A 17155-nucleotide genomic window follows, 5' to 3' on the forward strand; every position below is an offset into this window, starting at 1 on the left:
AGATTTTCCTTGTTTGAGGTGACCAAATACTTATTTTCCACCCTAATTTACGAATAAATTCTTTACAAATCCTACCATGTGAATTCATGGATTTTTTTTTCACATTCTGTCTCTCACAGTTGAAGTGTACCTCTGGTGCAAATTACTGACCTCTGTCATCATTTTAAGTGGGGGAACTTGCACAATCAGTGGCTTACTAAATACTTTTTTGCCCCACTGTAGATGATCTCAGTGCAGACTGTTTTCTCAATGCACTCCGTTGTTTCATAGCAATACGTGGCAACGTAGGTCAGCTGCATTGTGATCAAGGCACCAATTTTATCGGTGCAAGAAACGAGCTTCTTACGCAAGCAACTCAAGAGAAAGTCAAAGAGCTGGGAATAACTTTCGTTTTCAACCCACCTGCTTCTAGCCACATGGGAGGAGTCTGGGAAAGGCAGATTCGGACAATAAGAAATGTTCTGAAATCCATTCTTGACCAGTCAGCTTCAAGATTAGACACTTCATCATTGAGAACGTTCATGTATGAAGCTATGGCAATAGTAAACAGTCGACCACTAACTGTAGAGTCTATCAACGACCCTATAGAACTGGAGCCATTGACACCCAACCATATTTTGACGATGAAGTCAGCAGTGATCTCACCACCACCTGGAGAATTCGCTAAAGAAGATCTCTACCTCCAGAAAAGATGAAAACGAGTACAATATTTGGCGAATGTATTTTGGACAAGGTGGAGAAAGGAATATCTGTTAAACTTGCAACAGAGAAGCAAATGGAATAAAAACAGAAGAAATGCAAAAATAAATGACATTGTGTTATTACAAGAAGAATGTCTTCCAAGAAATCAATGGAAACTCGCCAAAGTTGTGGAAGTCACTCCAGGAGCTGACGGCAGAGTCAGAAAAGTTAAGCTTCTCATCGGTGACTCTACTAGAGACAATATGGGGAAGCACACAACTAAGACGATTTTAGAGAGACCCATACATAAGACTGTACTTTTACTTGAAGCAGAGTAAAGACTCAACATAATGTTTATTGGTTAACCTTTGCTAAGTTCATTGTTAGGTCAAATTCCTTTAGGATCACACATGCTGGTGCGATAGTGTGATGGTGGGAGTGTAACAGTTGGTGAAATGTTAGTATTTGACCACTAGGCAGAGCTCTTGTAATAATAATGTAACTAACGCATTTTATTTTTGTGTTGAGCATGTTAACATTTTCCTTTTTTGCCTACTGGATTGGTGTACAGTTAATTTGATACATGGAAAGTAACTAGTTAATTTTGTGAGTATAAGGTAAGGGCAGAGGTCACTTCCTGTTTTGGGTAGTAAGGTCAGAGAAGCTGCGCATGGTGACGGTCTAGCCGTGTAAAAGTCAAGCTAAGAAAGAAGAAATAAGCCCTAAGTTCCAGTTACACCGGTTTGTCTACTTGCAGGCCAAAGTGTTCTACGGTGTACCTATACGTTAAGAGAAGCACAGTAAACATCAGTAAAGAAGAACTCTCGTGTCTCTCGTGTATGTGTACAAGCCGGCATATACTGTAAAATGTACATTTTTATGTATTAAAATTGCTACTCCCCTTTGTCTAGAATTACAACAGGCTGCAAACACGTTAGGAAACTCAGGTGTTTTAAGTTCATTTAAACCTGTGACAGGTCTGTGAGTTTCATGTAATAAAACAACATCTGCCTGTAGTTTTTTAAGCTGGTTAAATATCTTTAACCTCTTTCCTCTGGAGCCAGCTCCATTTACATTCCATGTGACAAACCTCAGCATGCTCATAATTGCGTGTGTATGTCTAATGATGTACGCTGGGTGTTTCGTTTAGACAGGTGGAGAGAATGTGGAAACATTACTTGTTTGTAAATAGAAAGAGAAAAAAAAGTGTGGTGAGAGGCTCCATAAGTCTGATTATGTGTGTGAATATTCACTAATATGAACAAGCCGGCTTGCTTATGTGTCCTGCAAGTCTGTGCGTGCTGTGAGGCTGTTGTGAATGTGCTGCCGTTGAGCGGATGTGTTTGCGTGATTGTGGTGTGAAAATATGGAGAAATAGAGGGTGTTGTTTGTAGGTGAGTGGGGAAGTAGGTGATCACAGCAGTGAAAGACAAGAGAAAGAAAGAAACCACATGAACTGTGAGCGACAAAAAAAAAAAAAGAAACGAAACGGAAACATTCCAATTAAAGTAATGACAGAGGGTGACGGTTATATCTGCTATGACATCATATTGATATTACCAGGTTAAACCCATGTTAAAGGAGAAAGTGTGAATGAATAAGAAAAGAGTGTAGCGAGTTCTTATCTGGAGTGCAGTCAATATAACCACGGTGTGGTGCCGGGGTTGCGGTAGAGCTGTCCGTCCACGTAGAGCCGGTCCACGGCGATGACAGCACGGGAGCCTTTCTGGATGAAGCTACGTCGAACTGGGAACAGGACCTTGCGTCGTTCCAGGGTCTCTTTGGGGAACTGGTCGTTCACGCTGAAGTCCGTTCTCTGCCGCGACTCTTCACCTGTTCCTTCTGTTTGAATTGACCGAATTTGGCCACAAAAGGCCGTGGTCTCCCGGTCCGCGACCTCACGCCCCCCAAGCGATGCACTCTATCGAAGTCAATGTTCTCTACGGTGTCCTCCGGCAGCTTCAGGTGGATTTTAATGAAGCTTTTCACCGTTGCCTCCGCGTCCTCTCCGGCAGATTCTGGAATACCAGAAAACACAAGATTATCTCTCATGCTAGGGGCTTGTGGATCGATAACGGACTCTTTTTTATTTTTTATTTTCAATGTTTAGCTGGGTCACGTTATCGGTGAGAGATTTGACCGACTCCCGTAGCGTGGTATTTTCAGCGGCAAGCGTTTCCACCTGCTGCTGGCTGAATTCCAGGGATTCTCTCAGAGATTTAAATTCCCGGTGTAAAATCTCCACCAGGGACAGCCTCGCATCGAAACTGGACAATCGCTTGTCGATTGACTCCAGGATGTCTGCGATGTCTTTGCCGGCAGGCGATGTTGTACCGGGGGAGTCTGCCGGGCGACATCTCTTCGATGTCGGCGTCTCAATTTTGGCCGGGGAAGATGCACTCTGGGCCTTCTTCATTACTAAAACAGCGGTCGATGTAATCTTGGAGAGCGTCTAAACTCTCCCCGTTGTCCTCCAGGGTGTTAGAGATGATAGGACAGATGTTGTTAGTTATATGACAATTGATTAGTATATTTGGTAATACTGAAGCTTGAAAAAACTTTGTTAAACTCTATGCTACCATTCACTTTTTTTCCGCCAAATCTCCAGCGTCTGACGTCACCTACAACATGGGTCGCTTACCTTACCCGTCACGTCCGTCACTTACCGTCTCCTCCTGCATCGAGAGTAACGTATTCTGAATACTTTGGATTACTTAATATATTATCATGCTTTTTACAACTACATGAATGTACTATTTCTGTATGATTTATTACTATTACTGAAGGTCAGCGGCTCCGAACCATAGTAAAGGGACCTCTGGCTAATACGTCGGGTTCCGTGTTGGGCTCGTAGTCGAAAACTAGCTTTACTTTGTTGTCTGGGTCAACTTTGCTAGCGAGAGACGGAGAGAGGCATTGAAAGGCTGCTGCAACGAAACTTATTGTTTCGGAGGAAAACACGAACACAGTGTACAGTCGAGTCTTAATAGCGTACTTACAACTGGGCTCGTCAGGCACTCTTCTTGGCTGCAGTGGTTATTATTATATTTACATGCTTCCAGCTCCCGTTTCTGCTTGGTGACAACTCGTACTTTTCCACTCTCATTTTTCTCCCTCCTTGCACTCACAGACACATAGCGGGGCAGTCCATTCTCCCTGCAGCACGGACTACACTGCCCATGAGGCTACATTCTTTAGGGCTATGCCTGTAGCATTCAGCTTAGCACAACAACAACAACAACAAAAAGGCGCTCTCTCACCCAGGAAACACACAGTCGCAGAGAGAGCGCGTCACCATGGCAACCGTAACGCTGCTGCCTGGAACAACAGAACATAACTATCAAACAAAACCCAAACAGTCCTTACCCGCCATATGAAACAGGAAAATACTGCCGTGTAATCCATTTATTTCAACAAAGTAACTGTATTCTAAATACCACCTTTTTAAATGGTAACTGTAACGGAATACAGTTACTCATATTTTGTATTTTAAATATGTAACGGCGGTACATGTATTCCGTTACTCCCCAACACTGTGCAGTGTGTAGTTATGTTCTGTGTAGTTATGTTCAGTTCAGGTCACGTCTAATCCCCATGTTTCCTGTTTTACTTTGAAAGTCTGTGTCTAATGTCAGTGTATGTAGTTTCACTTTCCCTGTCCTGTCATTAGGTTCATGTGTATTAGCTGTTCCCCTCATGTGTTTCCACTTCCCTTGATCATCCCTTATGTGTATTTAGTCGTTGGCTGTGTCCCAATTCAGGGTCTGCACGCTTGAAGTACGCACACTACGCGTACTACATACGGTGCGTACTATAAGTACGAGAAGCGCGGAAGTGAGATGCTTGTGAAATGGGACGGTCTAGCCTTCGTCGTGCTGTTCAGGTTGATTAGCAACCATGATACTAACCGCGAGAAACGTTACATGCAGCTTTGTGTGATAGAAATGAAGGAGAAAATTTTTTTGTCATGACATCACTTTGATTAGTTGAGTATCTGAGGCTGAGACCACGGAACTGTAAAACATGATTGTTGGGCTTCACTTCTGTGCTGAACAGTCATTTCAAGAGTAGTTAGTAAATAACAATTAGCTAATGTTGTTCATGAGACTAAAATCATCTCACTGTGGTAATGTAAATATAATACACACAATACAATATTATAGTATTGTCAGATTATCATGATATATATATATATATATATATATATATATATATATATATATATATATATATATATATATATATATATATATTACAGCAGTGAGCTTGAACTCTGGGTCAAAGATTCAAGTTGCAGTTATTTATTATTCCTATCACCTTAAATCTTCACTCAAAAGTGTATATATATGTATTATACAGAAGAGACAAATTTTGTTCGTTTAATATGTTGGCATTATTACATTTGGCTCAATGCTTACATATGTGTGTAAAAACAAAATGTACGACCTGTGAAAACTGTTTCTGATAGAATGAAGAGTAGATTGATATATGAAATATTTCTTTATTGGGTGTGAAAATCAGACCATGTCATAACTGCTTTAAGTCATACAGAATAGATATCAGAGCCTTAAACAGGCTGACTTCTGCTAAATGGGTCAAACTGGGCAGAAAGTATACAAACACATAACATCCTTATAGAATATGATGTAACACTATAGATCAACTTAGCTCAGAATATATAAAGCATATAAACAATTACAGCAATATGATGCAACAAACACAGCAGTGCTACTAATCCAAAATACTCAAAGCTTCATAGAACTGGAACAAACATTTATTTTTAGCTCCATTCTGCTGCTGATACATACTTTAGGTTTCTGAATATTAATCTTGTTGCTGCCTTTCATAGTGTGTAACTTGCAGAGGTGTGGACTCAAGTCACATGACTTGGACTCGAGTCAGACTCGAGTCATTAATTTTATGACTTTAGACTTGACTTGAAAAAATGTTCTAAGACTTGTGACTTGACTTGGACTTTTACACCAATGACTTGGGACTTGAATTGGACTTGAACCGGTTTACTTGAAAAGACTTGATATTTTACCCCAAATATAAAATTTAACATGCATATTATATAGAGATTGAAAATGTGACGTCATTCACGGGTAGAACCGCAAATGATTCTGGGAACTCGTGGCAAGCGGTACTAGCGCACGCAGGCTTTCAATTAAAATCAGTTATACAGCGATAAAAAGAAACACAAAAATGTCAAGAAGCTGTTGTATTATTAACTGCAATAGCCGGTCGCATGACAGCCACGGGAAGCCGACGGGTAAAGAGATCGGTTGTTATCGGATTACGTCGTTGAAGAGAAATTGTTCATGTTTCCGAAGTAACAAAGACGCGACGGATGGCCTGGATTGCAGCCATTCAAAGATCAAATATAACGTCCCAGAACACTCCAGCTCACAGGTTAGTCTGCTCCAAGCATTTACACGAAGGTCAGTGTTTTTTAGTAGTTAATACGTCATTTTCATAACATAATTGGTGATATAGGTTACAAGCAAGAACAGAAATTGTCGCGCTATGCTCCTTTATTTATTGTGCATAAATAGTGAATTGTCCTGACACAATATTGCGTTTCGCTTCTGTTATTATGGTACATTGACAAAAACATATACTTTTATTCACAGTTTAAAACAGGTTTTTTGTATCACTAATTGCCCAGTACGATTACAGCATACAATATTATTGTCACTGCTACATTTCTGTGATGGGTACCAGAAATTATTTCCACTACTAATTAATTACCGTTGAGCTCAAAGGTCCTATTAATAAACGGTTAAGGAATGTGTATTTATGACGACAATTTGTGAGACTGGTAAACTTATGATACGTACGATGGTCTTTCGTTCTACACGGTGCATTTCAAGGTCCTGTACCCATCCGTCGGTAAACTGTACCTGGGCTTGTTGCAGTGACCTGAAGTTACTAAACTTCATGAGTGTATGCACTCACTCCAAGAACCGTATAATTATAAATATGCATATAAATATGCTAAGATGAGATAGCTGACTTCATCTAACTAGCAAATGTTGTCCAGGCTACGTTGGTGATACAGTTTTTTTTAATGTGTATGATATTTTTGTCATGCGATTTTAAAGCTGGTCCTACAACCGCATCCAAGAATAACATGCAGCTTATCTCAGAACTGTCGGTGAAAATTATTCTTGGAGCTAGGTTTAATTGAGCTGCATTTTAAAGAGGTGCAATTTCACAATTTGTGTATATTTTCTAAGTTCACTATTTTGTCATGTGTTGAGAAAAACACAGATTTAAAAATTACATGGTCTAATATTTACATTTAGCATATAACTGCAACATTATTTTTTCGTTTGTTTTTTTTTAAAGACTCGAAAGGACTTGAAATTCAAAGTTTCAGACTTGTGACTTGACTCGGACTTTTACACCAGTGACTTGAGACTCGACTCTGACTTGCCTGACATTACTTGAGACTTGACTTGAGACTTGAGGATAAAGACTTGAGACTTACTTGAGACTTGCAAAACAATGACTTGGTCCCACCTCTGGTAACTTGAAGGCCCAGAGTACTTTTTCCTACACTGAAAATACTGGAATGATCAAATTATTTGAACATTACCTAATAAGACTGATTCAGGACAAACAATTAGTTATGTTAAACTTTTCTAGCAGTCCTTCACAAACAGGGAACAGTCTGTCTATTCTCTCCATCTGTCAGCTGCTGCTGGCTCTTCCTCCTCCTCTTCCTCACACACTGCTGTGTTTGTCCTGGTGGATCATCAGGGGTGCAAAGCCTCACAGATGATGTGCAGCAGTGGGTCCCTCAGTCTGTCCTCACTCTGGACACTTGCAGTTGTCACACATGGAAATCAAATGTGTGATCAGCTGCAGGATTCAAACACAAGTGTAACTTATAAATACATGTTCATACTTTTATTCCACAATCAGAGAGAAAGAAACAGAGAGAGAGTGCAGGACAGCTCGACACCACCGAACAGAGGCAGCAATATAACATAGCTAACATTAACATTAACAGTGCAGTGAATCCTGCTTGTGCTGTGATATTCAGGACTGCAAACCGAGCAGCATCACTGACTTTCAGCCTGTTGTGTTTGTGGATATATGACTGACTTTAATTATCCATAAAATCATCACATTCTCTGTAAGATTAAGGTCGACTATATATATATTTAGAAGTAGACGCTTTAAAACCAAGTTAACGCTGAAAGTACAAACATCACTAATGTCACATAACTTTGCCGACATGTGGCCAACAGCAATGTTTTAATGTTCTTCATTATTAAACATTCGGACATAAATGACTGACATCATATTCAGTACTTACTTTTGACAGTTCAGTCTTCGGCCGCTCCCTTCTGCTGTATTTTGCGGGAAAATTATCCACACCCACCGCCGCGCTATGAATTGTGGGATATTTTGGACCACGAAGCGTGCACTGGACCACGCTTGATATTTGGAGGACTCGACGGCGCATTTGGAGTATGCATTTGAAGTACACTTCGAATTGGGACAGCCGTCGTCGCGTGGCGGTGACGTAATCGCACTTAAAATGCGTACTTCAAAGCGTGCAGACCCTGAATTGGGACACAGCCTCTGTGTTTCATTTAGTCTGTGTCGCGTCGTCTGTGTTCCCACCCTGTGTGTTCCTGTTGGTTTCAACGTAACTTTATTCTTTCATGAGTTATTTACAAGTTTCTGACCACTTATAAAATGTGTTCAATGTGCTGCCCATTGTGTTGGATTGTCAATGCAAACCTCTTCTCCCACTCTTCACACACTTATAGCAACACCGCAGGAGAAATGCCAGCACAGGCATCCAGTATCCGTAGTTTCAGGTGCTGCACATCTCGTATCTTCACACCATAGACAATTGCCTTCAGATTACCCCAAAGATGAAAGTCTAAAGGGGTCAGATCGGGAGACCTTGGGGGCCATTCAACTGGCCCACGACAACCAATCCACTTTCCAGGAAACTGTTCATCTAGGAATGCTTGGACCTGGCACCCATAATGTGGTGGTGCACCATCTTGCTGGAAGAACCCAGGGAACGTGCCAGCTTCAGTGCATAAAGAGGGAAACACATCATGTAGTAATTTCGAATATCCAGTGGCCTTGAGGTTTCCATAATGAAGAATGGACCCACTATCGTTGTACCCCATATACCACACCAAACCATCACTTTTGTTGTTCCAACAGTCTTGGAGGGATCCATCCATTGTGGGTTAGTGTCAGACCAAATTTTGTTTTGCCTATTCTGCAAATTCTGTGCGCCGATCTGGGTCATCCTTGTTGAGATGCTGCAGTAGCTGGAGTTTGTAAGGGTGCCATTTGTGAGTAGCTAATATCACGAAACTTAGCAAGTAGTTTGCTAACTGCAGCATGGGAGATGGGAGGTCTCGTAGGGTGTCTTGCATTGAAATCTGCTGCAATGACCCGGTTACTGCGTTCACTAGATATCAACACAATTTTGATCCGCTCCTCACGCGTTAACCTCTTCGACATGTCAATGGCTGTGAAAAAAGAAACTTGTAAATAACTCATGAAAGAATAAAGTTACGTTGAAACCAAGCACACCACTGTTTTTCTTGTGACATTACCAATAAGTTTGATGTGTCACATGGCCCTCTTCCTATTGAAAAAACAAAAGTTGTATCCAAGATGGCCGACTTCTAAATGGCCACCATGGTCACCATCCATCTTGAGGAGTTTGCCCCCTCACCTATACTAATGTGCCACAAACAGGACTTTAATATCACCAACCATTCCCATTTTATTACTGTGTATCCATATAAATGGCCCACCCTGTAGTTCTTGATCAAATTCTCCATCCATATTTGATCACCTTTAAATCTTAGTTAATTTTATTTATTTATTTATCATTAACTTATCACTAATCCACTGTTTATTTTATTTATTTATTTATTTTAGTTCATCTTCTCTTATTTTATTACTATTATTGTTTCACCAACAATCCCCTGTAATCCGCTCTGTCTCCCCTTTTGCCCCTCAAAAGAAAACACACACACACCTCCTCCATTTTGGTCATCAGGTAGTGTACACACACCTACAGACCTTTCCTTTGTCCTCAAAGGAGCACCACCCACACACACACCTTTTGTTCTTCAGATTCAGCCACACGCTACTCTCTGCACATGTCCACAATCACACTTTGCAAACCTAAGTTTTCTTGCAACACAAACTCACAACAAAGTAGAATTTAGGGAGGAATATTTAACCAATCTGAATTTCCCAGGCCTCAAACCTAGCTCCAGAAACACCGTCTGGGCCTATGAATTCGTCAACTCATAGGAGCGGCAGCCACATCCAAGGACAATGGAATTTAGAAAGTCCTGCTTTCCGGGACTCCAACCCCTCACTTTTAGAGAAAGCTGCTCTCTTCTACACATATCTCTTATCCAAATTTACGGACTTCTGCGTTCAGGACACTTTTGGGTGAAATTTAGCTTAATTTCCAATATGCAGATTCGATTAAACAGGTTCTGCTTACCTTGTTTTTTTTGCCGGCAATACCCTCAGTGCCCATTTAACTTCAGCCAAGGTCCAAATGGAGATCAACTACCAAGATCCGGGTCACGGCACCAAATTGTTGAGAGAACGCCGGTCTCTGCAATTCTTTTGGTCCTGGTAGAGATCACGCTGAGATGTTTCCATGTTTTACACAATCCTTTTATTACCCATTATTCTTAAAGAAGCATCTGGAGATCAGCACACTGCATTCCTATGCAGTCCTATGCTAAAGGCTGATCTAAAGAACTCCACACAACAGTTACAGTTATAACCTCTGGTCTCCTCCCCCCTACAGTAAACACCCCCACAATGGAAATACACTAGTACAGTGTCCAAGGGTGCTGACACCCTGACCCCCATCTCCTTTTATGGTAGTGCCCGTTTGCCCTTTGTCTGCTCCTCGCCCTCAGTAACTCTTGCTACTGTCCTGGGGGTGGGGGTTGATTGTCCTCCTGCCCTGTACCTCAGTTCTTTGTTCCCATCCCAGGCCTTTTTTTCTATTTTGTATTCTTACACTCATTAACCGCAATATTATAATGTTGCAAGCAATCACAAACTATATTCTCTTTAACTTTGATGTACATTAAGGAATCTATTCTCAACAGAAGCTGTAACTGTTCAGCAGTGAACAGGAGTCCTGCATGACTGAGAAGTCCTTCACAAGCTCCAGATGCAGGAAGAGCAGTATTGATTTTGATTGACAGCTTGTTGATGTGAGGAACGCCATGCAATAGATCCACACCTCCAGTGAATGGACATGAAAGGTATCTCTCCAGCTCCCCTGCTTCTGGCTTTCCTGACCCCATGGATCCATCATCTTAGTTGGTTAGGCCGCTGTTTGTGCTGGCTTCATCCAGCTCTGTGTCTAGGTGATGTCTGATGAAGTTGAGACCTGTGGAAAGATGTATGGTTTACAAAAGAATTAGGTCTGGTTATTATAGTGCTGTATACACTGCCAAGCTGCGGATATTTGTTTGGAGCTAGCCTCCAAAAGCTGGGCATACACTGTGCAATTTTTGGCCCATTTTGAGCCGATTTTTCAGTCGTGCAACCGTTTTGGGGATCGGTCCGTGTTTTGTGTGTCGTGTAGTATACATGGGGAAACGAAAAGCAGTTAACACCTCACGACCAGCTTCCAATCATCAATCGTATTGTCGCAAGATAATCAAACCTGTTTGAAATCCTGTCGCCCCTCAATGCAGCCTCTCACACTGCGCAGGCACAAACACAGAAATGAAAGTGAAAAGGTGGAGCAGCACGACAGTGCAGCGTGTGATCAGGACACAAGAGATGGAGGCACAACTTGTAGGATGAGGCAAGCTCATCCGAGTACATAAGCGTAGAGCTGCCACCCAGGCAAAAGAAAAATAGAGCTATAACATGTTAGAACGTGAAAAGTTTATTGTCATAACAATATACTTTTCATGTTCGTGCAATATACTATCATGTTAGTACAATATAACTTTCACATTTGAACAATATAATATCACGTTCGTACAATATAATATTTATATTGTATGAATGTGATAATTATGTATATTGTAATAACGTGATATTATATTGTTCAAACATGAAAGTTATATTGTACGAACATGATAGTATATTGTACAAACATGAAAAGTATATTGTTAGAACAACAATAATATACTTTTCATGTTATAACGTGATATAGCTCTATTTGTCTTTTGCCTGGGTGGCAGCTCTATGCTTCTGTACTACGCTTCCATATCCGAGGCTTTTCTTTTTTTTTTGTGTCCTGTCTGGCACTGTAGCAATCAGAATTCTTGTGTGAGCACCCGTGTGTACACCTGTGAGCATGGACGCGCTTGTTTTTAAAAGGTTCCTACATGTAATGATCTGTTAGAGGGTGTGGGGGGCCACAGCCCCGTCCACCAGGGCATGAAGCAGGTATGGAGGAGATCAAAACTCCAGACATCCAGAGGCCCTCAGAACACAAGAGACCAACGAAGACCAACAGAGGGGCAGCCGCGCCACTATCCCAGAAAGAGCTGAAGAGAGTCCAAGATGAGGGGTCACTCAGCAGTAGCGGAGCATAAGGCAGGGGGAGTTGCAGTGACGTGCCCGGGAGCTCCGCCGGCAGCCAGCTGTGCCAGAGTGACCGAGCCCCAGGCCGAGAGGCCGAGGGCACCCCACCCCCGAAGTGGCCCGAGCGAGCCCCAGGCTCCAGGCCCCGATAAGCAGCCACCAAGGAGTGAGCCGGTGTGTACCTGGACGCCCATCCCCGGACACAAAGAACCACCAACGCACCAGTGTCTGAGGGCGTCTGCTACTGGCAGGGGAAGTAGTGGGGGGAGATAGGCCTCCATACCTTGGAGGGCCTGAGATGTCCCCAGAGAGGTGGCGTCTGATACCCGACCTGACATATTCCCACCCTCATGCTCTCATATGCAATTACTCAACACTCACCCAACGTGGAGACAGACATAAAGAGACACTGTACACACAATCACACTCCCCAAGCGTACTCTAAGCCCCGGGTCTAGGTACCCTTGCCCCTGGAGGGGGAAACTGCACCCAGACCCAGGTGGTGTTACCCTTTTCCCTGCGGTGGGGAGATGCAGACCACCCAGACTCCGTAGCAGCAGGGAGGCCCCACATTCCAGACCCCAGTCGGACGGCCAACTCCTCCTCCTAGCCCCCCCGCTCCAGCAGGCCGCAGAGAACGGGGGTGTGAGAAGACTCCAAACCTCCCGCCGCCCGCTCATTGTAGTGTTGATGCATGTGTGTTCTAAGGTGCATTTAAAACCCAGGAGGACATGGAGCTACCTGCCAGAGAGCAGCAGGTAAGTGCATAGCCCCTCCTGATAGCCCTCAATGTCTACATGTATTTAAAATTGAGAGGTGGGCAATGATGCCAGGGGTGAGGTGTACACCCTGATGGTAATTTGGAGTCCGTGTAGCGTGCCCACCCCCAAGACATGTGTTATGACAGTGTGGCTTCCGAGGCTTTTCAATGTGGCCTCACAAAGTTATCATGACTACAACAACCATGAAAAGAGTTGGATGGACATTGCTGCTCAATTGCAGCTGCCTGGTCAATGTTTTTCATTAGTAATTTAGCGAAGTTGATGGTCTGTGTGTGTCTGTGTGAGTGAGTGAAAGACACAAAGAGGGAGAGCGAGAGACAGATTTTGTATGATAAGCTTCATGTTATGAACGCACAGTTTGAGCACTCAGGTCGCATCAGAGCATCAGGCCGTATAGTGTGAGACCCTGCATCGTGACCTATGAACTTCTAACCTCTGCAATTTAATTGTACAGTTTGAGCAGGAGCTGAATAACGTGACTGAAAAAAATTGCACAGTGTTTGCCCAGCTTAATGCAGACTGTTTAAACTGAACAAGGTGCTGTTTCACATATTAAACCCTGTCACCCGCAGTATTGTGTTCTGTTTTAACAGTTAAAGCAGTAGAGACGAGCTGTTTGCATGTGCGTGGAACTCTAGTGTCATTAACCAGGCTAGGTGTTAGCTTATAGCTCACACTAGCTAACTAGCGAACAGTTAAAAGGACAGCTGAAGCTGCACAAAACACCCACAAACTTAGCGTAGCGTCGAAAATATGACTCGCAGCTCGAGCTTGACACAGCTGCTGTAACATAAGACTGACATCCAGCTAACCACAGCTAAAAAGATATTTACAGAAAACTTACCGTTTCCTCAGGTTACACAAGTTGAGTTGTTTCACACTGAAAAGTTGGTTTGTTTTGGCTCTCACTGAAGACATAGCTGCTCTTTTGTACTGCTTTTAAGCAAAACATTCTTTGTATGTGAGGCCAAGGGTGTTCATCCTCTTCAGCTCTAGCGTAGATGACTGGCTCTGCCATGTTTTCACGTGTTTCTTCTTTCCCTGTGTCCGCTACTTTGAAACGCTTGGGCCGCTCTGTCCGCCACAGTTTCAAACTGGTCATGTGACTGCATGGCCACATCTCATTGGTAAAAAAGTTACAGGAAACTCCACTGGCGGCATGTTATCTATGTGTTAAGCTAATTTTTTTTTTTTTTTTAAAGTGATGAGTCGAATTTTGCAAATGTAGCTGAGTAAAAGTACCGTTTCTTCTTCACAAATGTACTCAAGTAAAAGTAAAAAGTATTGTGCAAAAAAGGTACTTTAAAAGTACATTTTTTTCAAAAACTTACTTAAGTAAATGTAATGGAGTAAATGTAACTTGTTACTACCCACCTCTGATTAAGGCGTCTGGCAAGGGATCACAGAACTGGATTATAGATGGCAGATAGTTGGTGTTCTGAGCCACCGCCTCTGTTCAAAGATGGTCATTCACAGTCGACATAAATGGCTTCTTTTGCTCTTTCAAACCATCTGTCTTCTCTGTCCAAAATGTGAACATTGGCATCCTCGAAAGAGTGACCTTTGTCCTTTACATACAGGATGGACCACTGACTCTTGTCCCATGGAGGTGGCTCCTCTATGCTGTGCCATGTGCTTATGAAGTGCCTGTTTGGTCTCTCCAATGTAGAGGTCTGAGCATTCCTCGCTACACTCTACAGCATATACTAGGTTGTTAAGTTTGTGTTTAAGAGTTTTGTCTTTGGGATGAACAAGTTTTATGGGCTCAAAATGTGGTCATAAATATTTTGTACTTGTAAATCAGTTTCGTATGTGTAAAAAGAATTTGTGTGTGCACAAAAAAGATTTGTATGTGTAAAAAAGATTTGCGTGTGCGTAAAAAAGATTTGTGTGTGCGTAAAAAAGATTTGTGTGTGGACTTAGCCAAAACAAACCCTGCAAGTTACAAGTACGAATTTTGACCGTATTTTTCTTCCTTTCATCTGATTGGTCAATGTCATGTCAATCACAAATGTAACAATCCAATCAGAGAACAGATGGGTTTGGCTGTCGGAGGGGTGCTTTTTTGAACTGATTTGAACACACAAATCTTTTTTACACATACAAATCTTTTTTACGCACACACAAATCTTTTTTACACATACAAATCTTTTTTACACATACAAATCTTTTTTACACACACACAAATTCTTTTTACACATACAAAACTGATTTACAAGTACAAAATATTTATGACCACGTTTTGAGCCCATAAAGTTTTTGTCTGAGTGTGTGGCTGGGTCTGAAGTACATTGGGATATCGTGCTTGGAGAAGACCTCTCCTGTACTTCCAGAAAATGTATAGCCATGTTTCCTCTAGCAGAATCAGGCTTAAAGTTTGTAGTGAGTGTGGAGGCAGATTTATTTTCTCATGTATTAATCACATATGTAATCATATCACATTAGTTATAGTAATATCACTTTCTCACTTTACTATAGTAAGAGCACTCCTGTCACCAGTTTGCATGCATGTGGAATGTTAACACAGTGAGGCCATTGTAATGGGAGACGTTAAACAGATAGTGGGACTCCTTCTGCTTATCAGGGATGTAAATCCTTAGGTGATGGCTAAGCAGAAAACAAGGTCATAATTTTCTCTGTGAGGGAGGAGGTATAGCCCCCCCCAATGAGAGGGAAGGTTCTTTCTCTGTGTCTCTGTAAATAATATGTAAGGGCGGTGGCCACAATTCAGAGATGATCCTGATGTTTCACTCCACGTTGCAATGTGTTTATTAAACCCACTTCAAATCAAGCTCACTGGGTTATTGGTAAAATTTACACAACAATTTGGCACAACAAACAGGATTCCTCAGGTGAGTTTCACTGAATCGTAGGTACGCGGTGACTGGCGATCCTGGGGGAAAAATGCCCCAGTCACACCGTTCTTTTGTTTTCACAAAAGGGGGAACCGCGAGAAGCCTTCAGGGACTCACACATGCAGGAAATTAACGAACTATGAGGAAAGAAATGGAAAAAGAATCTGCAATGGAGAGCTGTTTTTGATTTGGGGGGAGTTTTGTATTTGAGTTTATGTATGTGTTTTTTGTTTGCTTGTTTTTGCAGGAGCAGGAGGATGACAGAGATCAGAGGAGGGGAGACGACTGCAGGTTCACATGAGTCTGGGCGGGCCTTGCAGACTTGACCCTTTAGCTGCTACTTTTCTGTGTTACTGATTTTGTGTGAAGGAAACTGTTTACTGGCTGCTTGTTGGTTATAGTAACACACTGTGTTGTTGGGAAAATGTTAAATGTTACTGTGGGGAAATGTGTATTCAATGTGAAACACATACTGTGTTAAAATCAGTATCACTCCTTTTACAGAGGAGGTTTGACCACATGATTTACAGAAGCACCTCTGGAATCTGTTTATCCAGACCTGACTTCCAGACATTCCACTACTAATGTTTTTTTTTTTCTCTGAGGGTCTTTGCGGAGGATTCGGCACAGAGACATACAGACATGAGTGAAGATGAAGCAGGATGTGCAGTGAACACAGAATAACTTAGTGTTGGGCTCATTATCACATCACTGTTGACCTCATAGTGTGAAAACAAGTGAGTGACATTACCTAAGAAAAGTCACTGGTTACAGTAGTTTTGATTAAACACATGGGATGATCCATGATTTGGGGAAATAAACTGTGCATGGCACACTTGTGTCTGTGGTGTTGGATGCCTTATGACAGGGGATTTCTAAGAATTTCCCCACAATTCTTCAGCTGAGACACCTGAGTTAGAAAACACAAACACTGCAGTTGTCTTTACTCGCGAGGACGGTCACAGAGCGCTCATACTTGCAGGAGACACTCACGGACTCGTGCTCTGTCACTGTCTGCGTTCTTTATTTATACAAGCTTGTGTGTGTACAAAGGTAACAAAGTTATTCCAAGAACTTAGAGCTGAGGTTCCCCTTTTCTAAATCTGTATGTTCTTAGAAAACAGGAAGCTATTAGTTGCTAAATAAGTTTATCACACAAGAGTTTATTTGAAAAGTCACGTAGACATGTGGATTGCTTAGTGATCCATAAAAAGACACATTTCATGTAGCTGATCACACTATGTACAATTTTCTTTTGAC

The 17155-nt window shown here is 42.1% G+C and overlaps 1 long non-coding RNA gene across 1 annotated transcript; it reads right to left on the reverse strand.

Moving 5' to 3' along the window:
* Positions 1-201: 201 nt before the first annotated feature.
* On the reverse strand, positions 202-14044 carry LOC308396343. Its single transcript, XR_013971549.1, has 3 exons — positions 13885-14044; positions 10193-11104; positions 202-2699 (listed from the first exon to the last, which is right to left on the reverse strand). It is a non-coding gene; the product is annotated as an uncharacterized lncRNA (long non-coding RNA).
* Positions 14045-17155: the final 3111 nt, after the last annotated feature.

This window comes from Rhamphochromis sp. 'chilingali' (assembly GCF_963969265.1).
Source record: "Rhamphochromis sp. 'chilingali' genome assembly, chromosome: 4".
NCBI classification, from domain to species: domain Eukaryota; kingdom Metazoa; phylum Chordata; class Actinopteri; order Cichliformes; family Cichlidae; genus Rhamphochromis; species Rhamphochromis sp. 'chilingali'.